Source organism: Sciurus carolinensis, chromosome 10 (genome assembly GCF_902686445.1).
Source record: "Sciurus carolinensis chromosome 10, mSciCar1.2, whole genome shotgun sequence".
NCBI classification, from domain to species: domain Eukaryota; kingdom Metazoa; phylum Chordata; class Mammalia; order Rodentia; family Sciuridae; genus Sciurus; species Sciurus carolinensis.
Window position 1 is genome coordinate 92,843,599 of NC_062222.1, and position 18,941 is coordinate 92,862,539.

Here is an 18,941-nt window from a genome sequence, read left to right on the forward strand (position 1 = left end):
CTCCCTTTGCTGATTTGCTTCTTTGTTTTTCATCTCTTCCTCATGGAATATTTTGCTGAGAATGTTCTGTAATGCTGGCTTTCTTTTTGTATATTCTTTTAGCTTTTGTTTATCATTGAAGAATTTTATTTCATCATCAAATCTGAAGGTACGTTTTGCTGGGTATAAGATTCTTGGTTGGCATCCATTTTCTTTTAGGGCTTGAAATATGTTATTCCAGACCCTCCTAGCTTTTAAGGTCTGGATTGAAAAATCTGCTGATATCCGTATGGGTTTCCCCCTGAATGTAATTTGGTTCTTTTCTCTCACAGCCTTTAAGATTCTGTCTTTATTTTGTATGTTAGGTATTTTCATTATAATGTGCCTTGGTGTGGGTCTGTTGTAAGTTTGTGTATTTGGAGTCCTATAAGCCTCTTGAACTTGATTTTCCATTTCGTTCTTCAGATGTGGGTAATTTTCTGAAATTATTTCATTGAATAGATTGTTCATTCCTTTGGTTTGTTTCTCTAAGCCGTCCTCAATCCCAATAATTCTCAAATTTGGCCTTTTCATGATATCCCATAGTTCTTGCAGATTCTGTTCATGATTTCTTACCATCTTCTCTGTTTGTTCAACTTTGTTTTCAAGGTTAAATATTTTGTCTTCAATATCTGAGGTTCTGTCTTCCAGGTGTTCTATCCTATTAGTTGTACTTTCTATGGAGTTCTTAATTTGGTTTATGTTTCCTTCATTTCAAGGATTTCTGTTTGTTTTTTTTTCAATATCTCTAACTATTGAAATGGTCTTTTGCTTTCTGTATTTGCTCTTTTAACTGTCGATTGGTGCGTTCATTCAATGCCTGCATTTGCTCTTTCATTTCATCGTTTGCTTCCCTTATCATGTTAATTATGTACATTCTGAACTCCCTTTCTGACATTTCTTCTGCCATGCTGTCATTGCATTTCATTGATGTAACATCTAGATTTGTTTGAGGCATTTTCTTCCCTTGTTTTCTCATGTCGTTCAGGTATCAGTGGACTGCTGAGATGTTGCAGATTTCCTCTATTGACTTATAATGTCCCTGAAGATCGCTAGTGTATCCCCTCTTATCCTTCAGTAGCCTGAAGTCTTGGAGGAAGTTGATAATGTGGTGCTCCCCAAGGAAGCTGCCTCTCTAGGGGTGGTGGTCTTCAGGTGGGGTATATTCCCTGCTAGTGGGCAGAGGTGCCTCCACTTGTTGACCAATGGTCATCCAAAGGGGAACTAGGCTGCAGGCTGAGGCAAGGCCTGTTTGTGCCTGTGTCTTTGGTTTTACCGTCCTTGTGGGAAAACCTCACCCGGCGGGGAAGACTCACCCCGTGCGGAGGTCTCGCTGGTCAGGTCCCCCTCCTAGAGGTTCCCCTCAGTCCGCAACTACCGCCTGGGCAGGGCAGCCTTCCCAGGCAACATTCCCAGGGGCCTGGACCTACCTCCTGGGCCTGGGAGCCTCACCCTTTGCAGACAAGTCTCCTTAGGTTGCCCCTCCTCAGAGAAGCTGCCCGCAGTCCTGGAAACTTCGCTCTGCCCCTTAGCTTGTCTCTGTGTAGCTCTTTCACCAAAAGGTGCCTATGTTCCCGGACCGTGCTTTGCACCTAATCGCCTGGCTATGTGACCCCTCCTCTGAGCAGCCACCTGGAGCCTCATACATATGCTCCGAGCCCCAGTGACCCGCCGCTTGTCTCTTCCTCCAGGCAGCCACCCGGTGTTCTGTGTGGGTGCTTGGAGACCAAGCAACTCACTGCGCACCTCCACCTCCTCAGGACTGCACCCCCCCATTGTTCAGGAGGTTGCTCTGAGTCCAAACAGCTCGCTGCCCAGCTCTTCCTCTGGCAGCCGCCGGAGCCCCTGCGGGTTGCTCTGAAACCAAGCGTTGTGCTGCGCGGCCTCCTCTGCAAAGTTCCCCACTGTCTGTGTTCACTGCTCCAGCGGGGAGAAGGGTATCTTGCCACCTGGGCAGGGCAGCCTTCCCAGGCAACATTCCCAGGGGCCCGGACCTACCTCCTGGGCCTGGGAGCCTCACCTTTCACAGACGAGTCTCCTTAGGCTGCCTCTCCTCAGAGAATCTGCCCGCAGTCCTGGAAACTTTGCTCTGCCCCTCAGCTTGTCTCTGCAGCTCTTCCACCGAAAAGCTGCCTGGATCCTGGGACCCTGCTCTGCACCTAATCGCCTGCCTATGTGGCCCCTACTCTGGGCAGCCGACAAAGCCCGGCGGTTTACTCTGAATCCAAGCGCTGTGCTGAGCGGCTTCCTCTGCAAAGTTCCCAGTGGTCCGTGTTTACTGCTCCAGTGGGGGGAGGAGGGGTGTCTCGCCGGGCAACTCTACTTCACAAAGTTCCCTGCGTTCTGGGGCTACCGCCCCATCCGGGACGCCTCCCCAACGGGAGAGACTCACCCGGCGGCTTTGAGTTGGTCCCAAGTCACTCACTATCTCCTCTTTTGTATCCTGAGTCTTGGAGCAACATGAAATGCAGCTGCCCTCTAGTCCGCCATCTTGAAAACCCCCCTCCCTTGCTTTTTGATGTTGTTTGTGGGTCTACCAATCTAACAGTTGGTTTTGAGGCAGAAAAGTTTCTACTCTCTGAACTTATAATGTCCCTGAAGATTTCCCCTACCTCACAGTTTAGAGGGAGACAGATAATAACTAACCATGCAAACAATTTACAGTATTTAACCAAATAGTTCTTGTTATGAAATCTACAATACTGATTGTCACAATAATCAGAAATGATATGCATAGTTATTGTCCACTGAAAAAACAGTAAGTTTACAAAAGGGATTACAATTTCAAGTGGTCAACAGGTATAGGTAAAAGTGATGTAGGATGTGATAGTTATGAGGGAGGAGGAGAGAAAATAGAATTAAAAATTAAAGGAAGAGTGAAAGAGAGATCAGTAGACATTGTCTGTTAGTAGAGAAAAAGAGAGAGAATCAAGGGAAACAGGTGAGAGAAAAAATTTATAAAATAAAAATTAAAAAATTAAAAAATTACAAGAACAAAATCGACATACTAATCAAACTCCATAGTACTCAAAATATTGATCCAAGATACAAGATCTGCCTTTAGATAAAATGGTAGCAATGAGAAAAAAATAAAGATATATTCATATGTATAAGTACCCAGTTTAATATAGAGTTAAGAGGAAAGAAGAAGAGATAGGGTGGTAGAAAATGGCTTGTAGATTCAGGAGTTCAATAGGGCAAATTCAGAGATGACATAGGATGTGTTTATAAGGGGGAGAAGAAAAAATAGAAATAAAATAATTAAGGTAAGAGTGAAAGAGAAGATAATAGAGTTTGGCTGTTAGCAGGGAAAAAGGGAGACAGAAACAAAGGGAAACAGAGTTGTGAAATAGACAACAGAAAATCAACCCAAAATATACTGGTCAAAAACCCTAGGCCTCAAAACCATCATGGAAAAAATAACAACCTTCAAGAAATGATGAATAATATGAAAAATCAGAAAACAAATATATACCCTGCAGGCAGACACTCTGTCTGTCTACTTAATAAAATCTCTGCGTGAGTTGCAGCATCTGAAGTGATTTCTGGGTGCTTTCAAAAGTCATGCACTGCTATTTGTGCCAAACTGTCTTTCCTATTCACCGGGATGGTGTGAGGAGCTGTGGAAGATACTTTTGGTTACACTTCCAGGGTACAGTCGCCACTGGGATCTATGAGATGAGTTTCTGCAAGTGAAGCTCCCAGGGGTGGGCATTTGATCTGATATTGCCCCAGATGTTTTACAGTATGGGAAGTTATTGGGCAATGCTGAATCAATGCACTTCCAGGACTGTACTCCACTACTCTCCCCAGGGCACCACTCAAGGGAAGGGGAAGTCTGTCTTTCGCCAGTTCTGTGGTTCCTGGATAGTGCCCTTTATAACTTCTCAAGGACTATTTGGGAAAACTGAGTTCAGTTTCTCTGCTGGTTCAGATTTTCCCAGCTGCTGGCCTGTGCACTGCTGGGTTCAAGGGAATTGGGAGGAGGGTGGGCTTTCTCTGGCCTCTCTGATCTGTATTACACCCAGTCAACATGGTATCCATGCCAGAAATTCTCTGTGCCAGAGATTCTCCTGATTTGCTAGGCTCAGTTTAGATCTCACGGTTGGTATCTGCCGTAATCATGTATTGGACTCAGTCCTGAACACATGGAACTAAGTTTCCCTGTTTCTTCTGATACTTTGTCTCATTCTGGAATTTGGAAAGATAACCATTTCTTCCTCTTTTGTGCACTGACTTTACACGAAAACCTTCACTAGCTATCCTTGATTGTAGAGTGTGAGTGGACCTCACAGATATTTTTGTGGATGTTTCTTCCCTGAACCTGCTCATGTTAGTTTACATTTTGAGGGACTTGTCTGTGTTTCTTTTCTAGGAGTTCCTACTCTCTTGCCCAAGCTGGTGTGTCTCCATTGTACCATGGGTTCCCTGGAGCTCCTATGAGCCACAAGTCCCTCCAGTTTTCCATGTTCCTATACTTCTATAGTATGCCAGGTTCCATTAGCACTTAAAGTCAGGCAAAGAAAGAAATCAATACTTTGGGCAGCTTACTAAAATGCCTAATCATTGAATAAATGCTCAACTCTTTACCCCATGAGAGAGAAGCTGTCAAAATGCATCAACCTCTGTCTGCTGTCCCATAGCTGTGGGATGCTTCCAGCTTATTCATTTTTTCTTAGCAGTTTCCTGTTGTATTGAGTATGCCAGATTTCATCAGAGCTTATGAGTAGTGTAAGAAAGATGCCAGTTTCCTAGGTGGTCCCCCTAAAGTCTGGACAGGGTATGTTTCAAGCTTCAATTTAACTCCCCAGGACTATGCTTGGAGCTAGGAGTTTGCTTCTAATGTGCCACACTGGAGGGCAAAGATTGTGGTAAATGAGTGCCACAAATTTTCTTACCAGTTTTAATGTCACTGATTTTACAGTTGCCTGGGGGTGTAAGATTCTGTACCGTTTTCTGCATTTTTCACATAGGGTCTTATGCATAATTATTTGAGTGGGTATCTCTGTGAACAGTGGGGTTTTCTATTCTGCTATATTTCTTGCAAGATGTTTTTTACAAGTAATTGGTGTTTGAGTAGATGTTTAAAATCAGGCAGACTGATCCTGCAGTCCATACCTAAAGTTACTGACCTTATATACTGCTATAAGAGATGTGAAAGAAATATGTCCAGATATTGGTAGGAAAATTTACTATCCTATTTTATAATTTCTACCCTCACTCCATACAACACTGTCATTTTGACCAAAATTGTTACAGCAAAGAAAGCATTTGAAACTTATGTATAAAGAAAGCAGACACTAGCTTTATAGAACATAAAGCTAAAATTTTAGAGAGCATAAATTTGTATCTTGAAGATATCAAAAGGTCTGAAAGTACAATTCATAGTGTTTTTATTTAAACTAATGAATATAATTTTGTAAAAGAATGAATAATTGGTTAAGAATGTATTAACCAGTAAAATTAAAAAGTAAGAAAATAATTTTATTTCATTTGGTAACAAAATTTAAATTTAAATTGTGATTGTGCACAAAATGAAGAAAATTATTTCAGTAGTTTAGAATTTAAAAAATCAGAGTATGTTAGTCCATGCTGTTTTCCATCAAAAGTGTATGAGAACACTATAAAATCCTTAATATCTGGTTAGACTTGAGCAGCTGATCCATAAAGATGATTACTTACCTCATTATAGTCAAAGCTTTTATCAATGTTTTCAGAGCATATCTCTTAACCCTTTAGTAGATCAACAATTCTTTTTAAAGTTCTACAATCTGAACATCCATGCTGATTTTCTTTTATTCCTGTCAATTACCTAATTTGCATGATCTTATTTACCTATGACTTCTCACATTATTTGAACAGTTGTCTATTATTTACAGGAAGTTCACATAATTCTAAAACTAGCACAATTCAGTAAAATAGTAAAGTATAAGGTAGATGAGGACAGCTGTTCTTATTGGTTAATGTGGGGAGGGAAGAATTTAATCCTTTGCAAAAGATTAAATATTAAAAGCGTTTCATTAGTAAATAGAACTCCATTAGAAAATGTGACCAATAAATTATGAAGTCATGGTTGATGAATTCTCAAAAATGAGTCATTATTTATAAAAATATATGATAGTCATGAGGATTCAGTCCACCTAAAAAATGTCATAGCAAAATAAATGCATTTTTAATTGTTTGAATAGAATTATCAACAGAAAGTGCTTTAGAAGTAGTGTTTCAGGACTTCATCTAGATAATTCATAGTATTTCTCACTGTATTACCCTATGTATAAAAGAAGAAATAGATTTTAACGATGATATTTTATGTTGAATTTAAATGCCATAAGTTGTAAGTTCTTCATTCTACAAAACAAAGAAAATAATAGTATATTTTAATTAGTATAATGCAATAGATTTTTTTAATAACTAGAAATGTTATATTTACTGTAGGAAAAATTTTAAACTAATTTGTATATATTTTTTACATTTCATTCTGAAGTACATATTAGACCAATCATTTGAATAAAATTGTTTAGTTATTTCTAAAGTATTTTTGCATTCAGATTCTTCTGAATCCTGTTGTATTCCAGTTATTGTCGTCTATGTTTTTCCACATGGAATTTCCAAAGTAGTGTCAAGATCATCTATGATGCAGGAGTTATCAAAATAGCCTTCACTATTTTCTCCTCTCCCAAGTTTTTCTTCCAAGTAGTTGCCACCCATTTTCTAAGTTTTGATGTTGTTCTTTAAAAATTTAGCACATTGTAACTACGTTTAAACCACACCATAACTGTTGCCTAGCCAGTTATGTAACACCATTCTGATTTCAAATATGTTAAGATGTAAAAAAATGTGAATCTCAGAATCAGTCATCTATGGTGCTTGAAAAGCTATGCTTGGAAGATGTAATTAATATATGAAAGCAAACTAGGAAAAATTAATACACTTATTGTTATAGGAATATGCCTTAGTTCTGTTCTATTATATTCATTAATATCTTAGATGACATGAATTTCAAAATTATGTATTATATAAAGCTGGAGTGAATATCAATAATATAGATAATAAAGACATAATTCAATACAGAATTTAATAAGGATCTACAGTGGTGCTGAGTGAGTGCACTGCTACCTTTGTTCACAGGGAAAGTTTCCACTGATTCAATTCACTTCACCATGGTGCAAGGGACAAGATCCTTCCTTCAGAGGAGAACAGAGTATCCAGTTCAAGATTTTATTGGGAGTAAGTAAGGAGAGGTCTAGGGGACAGATATTGTTCAGCATGCTTCATCAGCAGGTTATACACATGCAATGAGTTGGTGAGCAGAGTCCATGCAAAAGGACAATTCTGGGTCTTTTATGATTCACATAAAACCACCATGCAATTTTAAAAATCCTGCATAAAAACATTATTATGAAACTCTTGAAACTGTTATATGTTGTTAATGTTGGTGATGAGTTTGATAGTCATCCAACTGGTTCTTTACCACCTATTTTGATATTTTTAATGTGGTTTGAACTTTCACTTTGGTCTTTGATACTTATGGCTTTTTTGTTTTATTTATTTATTTATATTTTTATTGTAAAATAATGGGGTACATCTTGTTTCTCTGTTTGTACATGAAGTAGAAGCATACCATTTGTGTACTCATACATTTACATAGGGTAATGGTGTTTGATTCATTCTGCTATTTTTTCCTTCCACCCCACCCCTCCCAGCCCTCTTCTCCCTCTATAGAGTACCTCCTACCTCCATTCTTGCCTCCCTCCCACCCCCCATTATGTGTCATCATCCACTTATCAGCAATATCATTTGTCCTTTGGTTTTTAGAGATTGGCTTATCTCACTTAGCATGATATTCTCCAATTTCATCCATTTGCCTGCAAATGTCATAATTTTATCATTCTTTATGGCTGAGTAACATTCCATTGTATACATATACCACCGTTTCTTTATCCATTCGTCAATTGAAGGGCATCTAGTTTGGTTCCACAATCTGGCTATTGTGAATTGAGCAGCTATGAACATTGATATGGCTGTATCTCTGTAGTAGGCTGATTTTAAGTCCTTTGAGTATAGGCCAAGGAGTGGGATAGTTGGGTCAAATGGTGGTTCCATTTCAACTTTTCTAAGGAATCTGCATACTGCTTACCAGAGTGGCTGCACCAATTTGCAACACCGCCAGCAATGTATGAGCCTACCTTTTTCCCGCATCCTCGCCAACACCTATTGTTGCCTGTATTCTTGATAGTCGCCATTCTAATTGGGGTGAGATGGAATCTTTGGGTAGTTTTCATTTGCATTTCTCTTATTACTAGAGATGTTGAACATTTTTTCATTTATCTCTTGATTGCTTGTAGATCTTCTTCTTTGAAGTGTCTGTTCATTTCCTTGGCCCATTTGTTGATTGGGTTATTTGTATTCTTGGTGTAGAGTTTTTTGAGTTCTTTATATATTCTGGAAATTAGTGCTCTATCTGAAGAATGAGCATCAAAAATTTTCTCCCATTCTGTAAGCTCTCCTTCACACTGGTGATATTATCACTTGCTGAGAGAAAGCTTTTTAGTTTGAATCTATCCAGGATATTGATTCTTGCTTTTATTTCTTGTGCTATGGGAGTCCTGTTAAGGAAGTCTGATCCTAAGCCGACATGTTGAAGATTTGGACCTACTTTTTCTATTATATGATGCGGGATCTCTGGTCTGATTTTAAGGTCCTTGATCCATTGTGAGTTGAGTTTTGTGCAGGGTGAGAGATAGGGGTTTAGGTTCATACTGCTGCATATGGATTCCAGTTTTCCCAGCACCACTTGTTGAAGAGGCTCTCTTTTCTCCATTGCATATTTTTGGCACCTTTGTCTAGGTGAGAAAATTGTATTTATTTGGGTTTGTGTCTGTGTTCTCTATTCTGTACTATTGATCTACTATCCATTTTGGTACGAATACCATGCCGTTTTTGTTACTATTGCTTTGTAGTATAGTTGAAGTTCTGGAATTGCGATAACCCCTACTTTGCTCTTCCTGCTAAGGAATGCTTTAGCTATTCTGGATTTCTTATTGTTCCAGATGAATTTCATGATTGCTTGCTCTATTTCTGTAAGGTACATCATTGGGATTTTAATTGGAATTGCATTGAATCTGTATAGCACTTTTGGTAGAATGGCCATTTTGGCAATATTAATTCTGCCTATCCAAGAACATAGGAGATCTTTCCATCTTCTAAGGTTTTTATTAATTTCTTTCTTTCGTGTTCTGTAGTTCTCATTGTAGAGTTCTTTCACCTCTTTTGTGAGATTGATTCTCAGTATTTTATTTTTTTCAATGCTATTGTGAATGGAGTAGTTTTCCTAACTTCTCTTTCTGAGGATTCATCACGTATGTATAAAAATGCGTTAGATTTATGAGCATTGATCTTATCTCCTGCTACTTTACTGAATTCACTCATGAGTTCTAAAAATTTTCTGGTGGAATTTCCTGGTTCCTCTAAATATATAATCATGTCATCAGCAAATAGGGATAGTTTGAGTTCTTCTTTTCCTATTCATATCTCTTTAAGTTCCTTGGTCTCTCTAATTGCTCTGACTAGAGTTTTGAATACAATGTTGAATAGAAGGAGTGAGAGACGGTATCCCTCCTTGTTCCAGTTTTTAGGGTAAATGCTTTCAGTTTTCCACAATTTAGAATGATATTGGCCATAGGCTTAGTATATATGGCCTTTACAATGTTAAGGAATGTTCCCACTATCTCTGTTTTTTCTAGTGTTTTGAGCATGAAGTGATGCTGAATTTTATCAAATGTTTTTTCTGCGTCTATCAAAATAATCATGTGATTCTTGACTTTAAGTCTCTTGATATGGTGAATGACATATATTGATTTCTGGATGTTGATCCAACCTTGCATCCCTGGGATAAAATCCACTTAATTGTGGTGCACTATATTTTTAATATATTTTTGTATGTGATTTGCTAAAATTTTGTTGAGAATTTTTGCATCGATATTCATTAAGGATATTGGTCTGAAATTTTCTTTCCTTTTTTATCTCTGTCTGTTTTAGATATCAGGGTGATATTGGCTTCATAGAATGAATTTGGGAGGGTTCCCTCCTCTTCTATTTCATGGAAGACTTTGAGAAGCATTGGGATGAGCTCTTCTTTAAATGTTTTGTAGAACTCAACTGAGAACCCATCTGGTCCTGGACTTTTCTTCATTGGTAGGCTTTTCATGACTTCTTCTATTTCATTACTTGAAATTGATCTATTTAAGTTGTGTATGTCTTCCTGTTTCAGTTTAAGTAATACATATGTCTCTAGAAACCTGTTGATGTGTTCAAGATTTTCTATTTTGTTGGAGTATAGATTTTCAAAATAGCTTCTAATTATGTTTTGTATTACAATTGTGTCTGTTGTGATATTTCCTTGTTCATTCTGAATTTTAGTAATTTGAGTTTTCTCTCTCCTTCTCTTTTATAATGTGGTTAAGGGTTTATCAATTTTGCTTATTTTTTCAAAGAACCAACTCTATATTTTGTCAATTTTTTTGATTTTTTTGTTTCAATTTCATTGATTTCAGCTCTGATTTTAACCATTTCCTCTCTTCTACTACTTTTGGTGTTGCTCTGTTCTTTTTCTAGGGTTTTGAGCTGTAGTGTTAGGTTGTATATTTGTTGATTTCTTCTTCTTTTATTGAATGCACTCCATGAAATAAATTTTCCTCTAAAAAATGCTTTCATAGTGTCCCAAAGATTTTGATATGATGTATCTTTGTTCTCATTTACCTGTAAGAATTTTTTTATTTCCCTCCTGGTGTCTTCTGTTATCCATTCATCATACAATAGCGTATTATTTAATCTCCAGGTGTTGGAGTAGTTTCTGCTTTTTGCTTTGTCATTTATTTCTAATTTCAATCCATTATGATCTGATGGAATACAAGGTAATATCTCTATCTTCTCGTATTTGCTAACAGTAGCTTTGTGGCATAATATGTGGTCTATTTTAGAGAAGGATCCATGTGCTGCTGAGAAGAAAGTGTACTCACTCTTTGTTGGATGGTATATTCTCTATATGTCCATTAAGTCTAAATTATTGATTGTGTTATTGAGATCTATGGTTTCTTTGTTCAATTTTTGTTTGGAAGATATGTCAAGTGTTGAGAGAGGTGTGTTAAAATTACCTAGTATTATTTTGTTGTGGTCTATTTGATTTCTGGAATTGAGAAGGATTTGTTTGACGTACATGGATGAGCCATAGTTTGGCGTATAGATATCTGTGATTGTTACGTCTTGTAGATTTATGCTTCCCTTAAGTAGTATGAAATGTTCTTCTTTATCCCTTCTGATTAACTTTGGCTTGAAGTCCACATTATCTGATATGAGGACAGATAACAGATACTCTGACTTTTTCTGAGTCCATGTGCATGGTATGTTTTTTCCCATCCTTTCACCTTTAGTCTATGGGTAACTCTTTCTATGAGATGAGTCTCTTGCAGGCAGCATATTGTTGGATTTTTCTTTTTAATTCAATCTGCCAGTCTATGCCTTTTGATTGATGAGTTCAGGCCATTAACATTCAGGGTCATTATCAAGATATGATTTGTATTTCCTGTCATTTGACTCACTTTGTTTTTTGATACAATTAGGTTTCTCCTTTATTTGGCTATTCTTTTAGGGTATTTCCTCCCTTTGCTGGTTTACATCATTGTTTTTCATCTCTTCCTCGTGGAACACTTTGCTGAGAATGTTCTGTCATGCCAGCTTTCTTTTTGTAATTTCTTTCAGCTATTTTTTTTTTAATCATAGAAGAATTTTATTTCATCATCAAATCTGAAGGTAAATTTTGCTGGGAATAAGATTTTGGTTGGCATCCATTTTCTTTCAGAGTTTGAAAAATGTTGTTCCAGTTCCTTCTGGCTTTTAGGGTGTGGGTTGAAATATCTGCTAATATCCATATTGGTTTCCCTCTGAATGTAATTTTATTCTTTTCTCTTATACCCTTTAAAATTCTGTCTTTTTTTTGTATGTTAGGTATTTTCATTATAATGTGCCTTGGTGTGGCTCTGTTGTAATTTTGTATAATTGGAGTTCTATAAGCCTCTTGTACTTCATTTTCCATTTCATTCTTCAGATTTGGGAAATTTTCTGATATTATTTCATTGAATAAATTTTTCATTCCTTTGGTTTGTTTCTCTGTGCCTTCCTCAATCCCAATAATTCTTAAATTTGGCCCTTTCATGACATCCCATAATTCTTGTAGATTCTGTTCATGATTTCTTACCATCTTCTCTGTTTGGTCAACTTTGTTTCCAAGATTAAATATTTTTTCTTCAATGTCTGAGATTGTGTTTTCTAGGTGTCCTATCCTACTGGTTATTCTTTCTATGGTGTTTTTGATTTAGTTTATTGTTTCCTTCATTTCAAGGATTTCTGTTTGGTTTATTTTAGTATCTCTAACTCTTTATTGAAATGATCTTTTGCTTCCTGCATTTGCTTTTTCAACTGTTGATTGGTGCAGCCCTTCAAAGCCTCCAATGTTCTTTCATCTCATCATTTTCTTCTCTGATCATTTTAATTATGTACATTCTGAACTCCCTTTCTGACACTTCTCCTGCCATGCTGTCATTGGATTTTATTTATGGAGCATCTAGGTTTGTTTGGGAGATTTTCTTCTCTTGTTTTCTCATATTGGTCAGGTATCTACCTCTGTAGTAATGAAACTCTAAGATATTGCACATTTTCTCTACTGACCTGTAGTGTCTTTGTAGATTTCCAATAATTCTCCTCCTAGCCTTCAGTAGCCTGAAGTCTTGGATGAAGTTGATATGCAGTGCTCCACAAGGCAGCTGCCCCTCTAGGGGTGGTGGCCTTTGGGTGGTGTATATTCCCTGCCAATGGGCAGAGGAGTCTTCATTTGTTGACCGATGGTCAGTGAAAAGGGGGACTAGGCTGTGGGCTGAGGCATGGCTGATCTGGTCCTGTGCCTCTGGTTCTACTGCCCTGGTGGGAAAGCCTCACATGTCAGGGAAGATCACCTGGTGGGAATGTCTTGCTGGGTAGCTTTCCTCTGAGAAGTTCCCTTTCATCCAGAACTACTGCCTTGCCTGGGCAGCCCTATTGTGTGATGTTCCCAGGGGTCTGGACCTACCTCCTGTGCTAGGGAGCCTTGCCCTGCGAGTGAGTCTCTCACTGGGCAGCTCTCCTCTGGGATGTTCCCTGGGATCCAGACCTACTTCCTGAGCTAGGGGGCCTCATCCCACTCCAAAGTGTCTTGCTGGGCCTCCCCTCCTCCAAGAAGCTGCCTGCCCTCCGGTCCTGCTGCCTGGTCCTGGGACCCTCGTTCTGCTCCAAAGCCTCTCACTGAGCACCCCTCCTCTACAATGCTCCCAGTTGTCCAGGTTCACAGCTCCAGCAGGGGAGTCTCGCTGGTCAACTCTACTCCACAAAGTTCCTTGCGTTCAGGGACTACCACCCCGTCTAGGGAGCCTTGTCCAGTGGAAAGGACTCACCAGGCCACTCTGAGTTCGTCCTGAGTCTCTCAATACCTCCTCTTCTTGAATCCTGAGTCCTGGAGGGACATGAAATGCAGTCATCCTCTAGTTTGCCATCCTGAAAAAAATCCCGATACTTCTGTTTTTAGGGTTTTAGCTGAAGCTTCACTTTAGCATGCTGTCATATGGATGCATTTAAGATGTTGCAATAAGTAAGAAGACTATTATTGGTTGGAGTAGGAAGATCATTAAATACACAATTAGAAGCTTCGGATTGTGAGTTTGAATCTACAATAAATTCCTTGAGTGTTGTTTATCATTTTTGTTTGTTTTCTTAAAATGCACAAAGTAAATGAAAATTATTTATCATACACAATTTCAGTTTCCCTAGTAATTAATCTGATACTCTTGTACTTATGGAAAACAGCATACTGATCTTCAGGTAAAAGAGACATAGATTGCTATAGATATAATGTTAGAAATTATTTACTCTAGAGAATGGAAACTAACAAACTTTCATGTTCATTTCATTAGTAATAAATTACCATATTATGAGCAACATGAGTCAAAACTACTAATGACAATAATATTTTGGGCTTCCTTGCTGCAAAATGATTATGACAGGTAGTCTTAGCTGGGTTGTTGTTCCTTGACCTGTTTGTCATTTGAAACCAAATGTGAGTATTAAGGCCCTTTCTGTTCTGAGATGATTTGATTTATTTTGTTTTAAATCAGCACAATAATTGTATGTGTATTAGATAAAATGTGATGTTTTGATGTATATATATAATATATATAGTGTAATGATAAAATTAGCATATTCATCACATCAGTTATTTATAATTTTTGTGTGGTGATATGTCAAAGTCCTTTCTTTTATCCAATTTGAAATAGACATTATGTTATTTTTAACTCTAGTCACCCTACTGTTCAATAGAACACCAGAAGTTATTCCTCCTAACATCGCTTTGTCCAGTTTCTTCTTGCCATTTCCTCCACCTATCAACCTTAGGCTTTGGTAACCACTATTCTGTCTCTACTTTTATGAGATCAACTTTTTTAGATTCTACATAGAAGTGAGATCATGTGGTATTTGTCTTTTCTGAGTTCAGCTTATTAAAATTTAACACACACAAAATATATAAAAATTTAGTAATAAGTTAACCAAAAAGGTAAAAAAAATCTCTACAATGGAAATAATAAAACATTAATGAAAGAAATTGAGGAGGATGCACAAAAAAATGGAATGATCACATATTCATGGATTGGAAGAATCGATATGGTCAAAATGTTTGCATTACCCAAAGCAATCTATGAATTTAACTTAAATCTGTATGAGGATATTAGTGACATTCTTCATAGAACTAGAAAAAAAGTTCCTAAAATTTGTAAGGCACTACAAAAGATCCCAAGAGACAACACTAATGTGAAAAGAGCAAAGCTGGAGGCATCACATATGTGACTACAAGCAATAGTTATGAAAACATCATATCATGGGCATAAGAGCAGACACATAAGCCAATGGAACAGAATAGATAGCCCAGAATAAATGTATACAGCTAGTAGTGAACTGATATTTTAATAAAAGTACTAATACATTTAAATCACATTGGGGGAAAGGATAATCTCTTCAATAAAGGACTTCTCTATATATAGGATGGGGAGCCACTGGTTAATTGCAAAATATGATTATATATTTGAAAAATAAATCATCTCAGGGCATTTGATGAATACTACAGAATGGGAAGCAGGACATTCATTAATCAACACTGTTGAGGGTTCTTTGTGAATTGGTCACATTACTATTTTAGGATTCTTATTTTTAGTTTTCAGAATATTTATTGTCTCTGATAATGAAATAAATATTCAATTTATTTCAAGCACTGAGACTTTATCAAAAGCTTATTTGAATATTTGTTTGCTCTGACATATCTTGCAAATTTTATAATTATTTAATTTGGGAGTTGCTGTTCTCTAATTGGACTAGTGTTAGTCTTGTGTTGATTATTGTTTCTGTTATCCTCTATATTCTTAGATTGATCAGGAAGAATATATTAATTATAATCATTCATTTCTTCATTCCTTCAGTCACTAACTCATTAATTTATCCATCCATCCACTATTTCAGGCCTACTAGGAAGCAAAGTCACCTTTCAGTTTGGGGTTCAAACTGAAGGCAAACTTTGGCATTATCATGACATTATCTCGATTAATATTCTAGGTACCCACTTAGTGGCACTGACTGATCTTATCCATCTCTTGTGTATGAATTAGGAATTTATTTTTTTCTAATCCTGCCTTTGGTACTTATATATCTGTAATCATACACAAGTGATACTCTTCTACAAAAACATTATTTTTTTTAATTTGAACTTTCTCATTTGCTCTATACATATTCTCCAATTTATTGTCAATAACTTATTTTCACCTTGACATAATTGAGATTTTCTTTATATATGCCTTGCCTTTTAATTAAGAAAGTGATTATTTTGATTCTTTTTAACAAGGTGAAAATGAAAAAAAAAATACAAGACTTTTGCTGGAACAAGGCTTTGGAGAATCCGCAGAGCCATTAACAAAGACAAAGTTTGTGTTCTGAAAAGGTCAGTGACATATTGGCTGAGATTATTTTCAGTCCTGATTTTCTTTATCGTCAAGTGCTTTTGAATATATTATTGTTAATCTCTTAGTTAACCTAATGAATTATTCCATATATAATATTCATACTTAACTAAGTAGTGTCATAAGGGCGAAGGAAAAAAGATTTGATTAAAAGAAATGTGCAGACTAAAAGACAAAGTGGAAATCAAATTATTCAGTTTGCTTTTGGCTTTTTCATTGATTTCGTTGAAAAGACAACATCAAAAGTTTAGCACTCTCTCAGTTCAACTCTTACAAAAACAACTCTGTTTCCTACTTGAATTAAATGTAAATTTGACATCCTGAATGCAGCCCAAAGTATTTGAGGGTTATAAGGGCTTTCATTTTTAAATCATGGCTTTAACTAACATATATAAAGGTACTTGACTTAAACAATTTATTAATCATTTCCTTATTATAATCTCCTTCAGTTGGATATAAGAAAATAGGTGTCCTGTAAGCTTATAGGAATGAAGGGCATAGTAAGCAGTTCACTCTGCTCTTCATGTTACTTGTGATACCCTTCAGTGAAGTGCATGAGGCAAAATAATTTCATCTCTTAATACATTGAAATCACATTTCAAACTGCCAGAAGTGGCTCAGTATCTATTCTCCACAGCCTGGCGAATTAGGCTATTTTAATATGAGAAAATATAATCTTGATGAAAACTTTTATTTTTAGTTGAGTATGTTATAAAGGAGGCTTACAAAATCATGGTGTCTGTGTATGTGAGTGACTGTCTACTCCCATATGCTGGCATAGACAGTTGGCATTGCCTTGGCAACTTCACAGGATCAAATTGCTGCATTCAATATTCAGTGAAAGCAAACCCGGCACTGCCTCTTCGCTCCATCTGTAAATGAGAAAAAATCAATCTCTGTAGGTTTCAGTACTTGTGTGTCTTTTGTTGTAGTCAGATAGTTATACAAATTATAATAAGTTCTTTGGGGGCAAGGAATTATTTATTTGATTTTGTATCAAATAGAACTCTACCAGTACCTGTTTCATATGAAGTACTCAATAAATTATCATTTTTTTCTAGTACTGCAGATTGTACCCCAAGGGTGCTTAACTACTGAGTCACATCCCGGTCCCCAGCTGCCCCCTTCTTTTTAATTACTTTGAGTCTTGCTAAGTTGCTTAGGGTCTCGCTTAATTGTCTGGTCTAAACTTGTGATCCTCTTGACCTCATGCTTCCTGAACTACTGGGATTATAGGTGTGTGCCACCAAACCCAGCTAAATAATCTTTCTTAATCAATAGATTTTTGAAAAGCAAAGTCATATAGTTTCTTTTGTATTGTTTCAGGAGTTTTTAAATGGCAGTAAACACTTGATGATGTTCACGGCTACAACACTGAAGCAGGTGATTCACAGGAAGCTTTGCAAAATCTCACTTCTGCTAAAGGTTAGTGTGCTTTACTTCTTCCTTTCTAATCTATAAATGTCTCTCACTATTGGGTATTAACCCAGAGATTCTAGTTTCCAGGCTTTTCTCCCTTGTAAAATAAGGAGATTATAAAAAGGGAGGAACTTCTATTGAGATGTCAGGTTCAGAAATTATCTTGAAATGACTGAATCAATATGACATTCATTATGGTTGGCCCAGACCTTGGACTCTATAGAAAGATTTATAGCATAAAAATTTCAAATGCCTACATTCTAGTACTTTCATCATACTATTTTAGATGGCACCAATAGAAAGAGAAATAATTCCTATGTTATTTTTAAAAATATTTTTCTTAAGGATCTGCTCACTGAATTGCCACTTTGAAGATACTTTGTAGATAAAGATAGTGGTAGGAAAACCTGTGAAGATACTCTGTATGATGCTAAGTGTCTCTGACACCACCAGTTACTCCTTTTAAAGAAAGGCAAGTGAACTAATATCTAATCTAAACAATAGCCATTGAATCTGCTGCGCCCTCCTCCAACTCCATCAAAAACAGGTTAAGTAATTTCAAAACCAAAAAAAATTACATAATGACCCCAAATTTCATCTGCAAAATTTTACATCATTTTGAGGTAATTTTTGCTAACTTGTAGAATTCTTCTATTCAAAACAGTGATAAACAAGTCCTTTGTAGTGTTGTAAATGAGGTATGTCACTCCTAGGTCTGAAATCTCTGCCCTTAGAGAAATAATGAAGGGAGTTCTCCCCAAATCTTCGAGTGTCTGATACATAGTATGTATACAATATATATTTGCCAAATGAATGAATGAATGAATGAGGATCATCATTACTTAAGATATTAATGTTTAGGGAGTATCTTTTATTTTATTATGAAGTATCTCTTTGATGTGGTTGCTGACTGAAAACTGAATTTGATTTCACTTTATCATATTCTTCAATAGTGATTCAATGTTATATATGACCTTCCAGGAAACCATCAAAATGAGGAGTCAGTAGGCTAAAGATACCTTCTTTCTGTAGTTAGAAAGTAAGTCATTTTGAAGTCAGAGCTGGGAACAATGCTATATTTCTTTAGGAAAATCAACAATTATGCCAGACCGAGAATATAAACTGTTTTTCACCCATCAAGACCCGGGTATTTATGATTTTGATACTTTCTTGTCTATGTTCCATGATATTGTGTGTGTGTGTATAAAAGAATACAAGTAATTGCTTGTGTATATATTAATTAGAACACTTTATTATTCAATTCATGTAATCGTAATATATCAATATTTTTTGAGTACTTGCCATATTTGGAATGACATGCAAATCAAAATATATCATTCTTATTTTAAAAAATCTGCAGTTGAGTTGTAGAAACAGATTATAAGATAAAAACTTTAATATTCAGTGTTAAGTATGGAT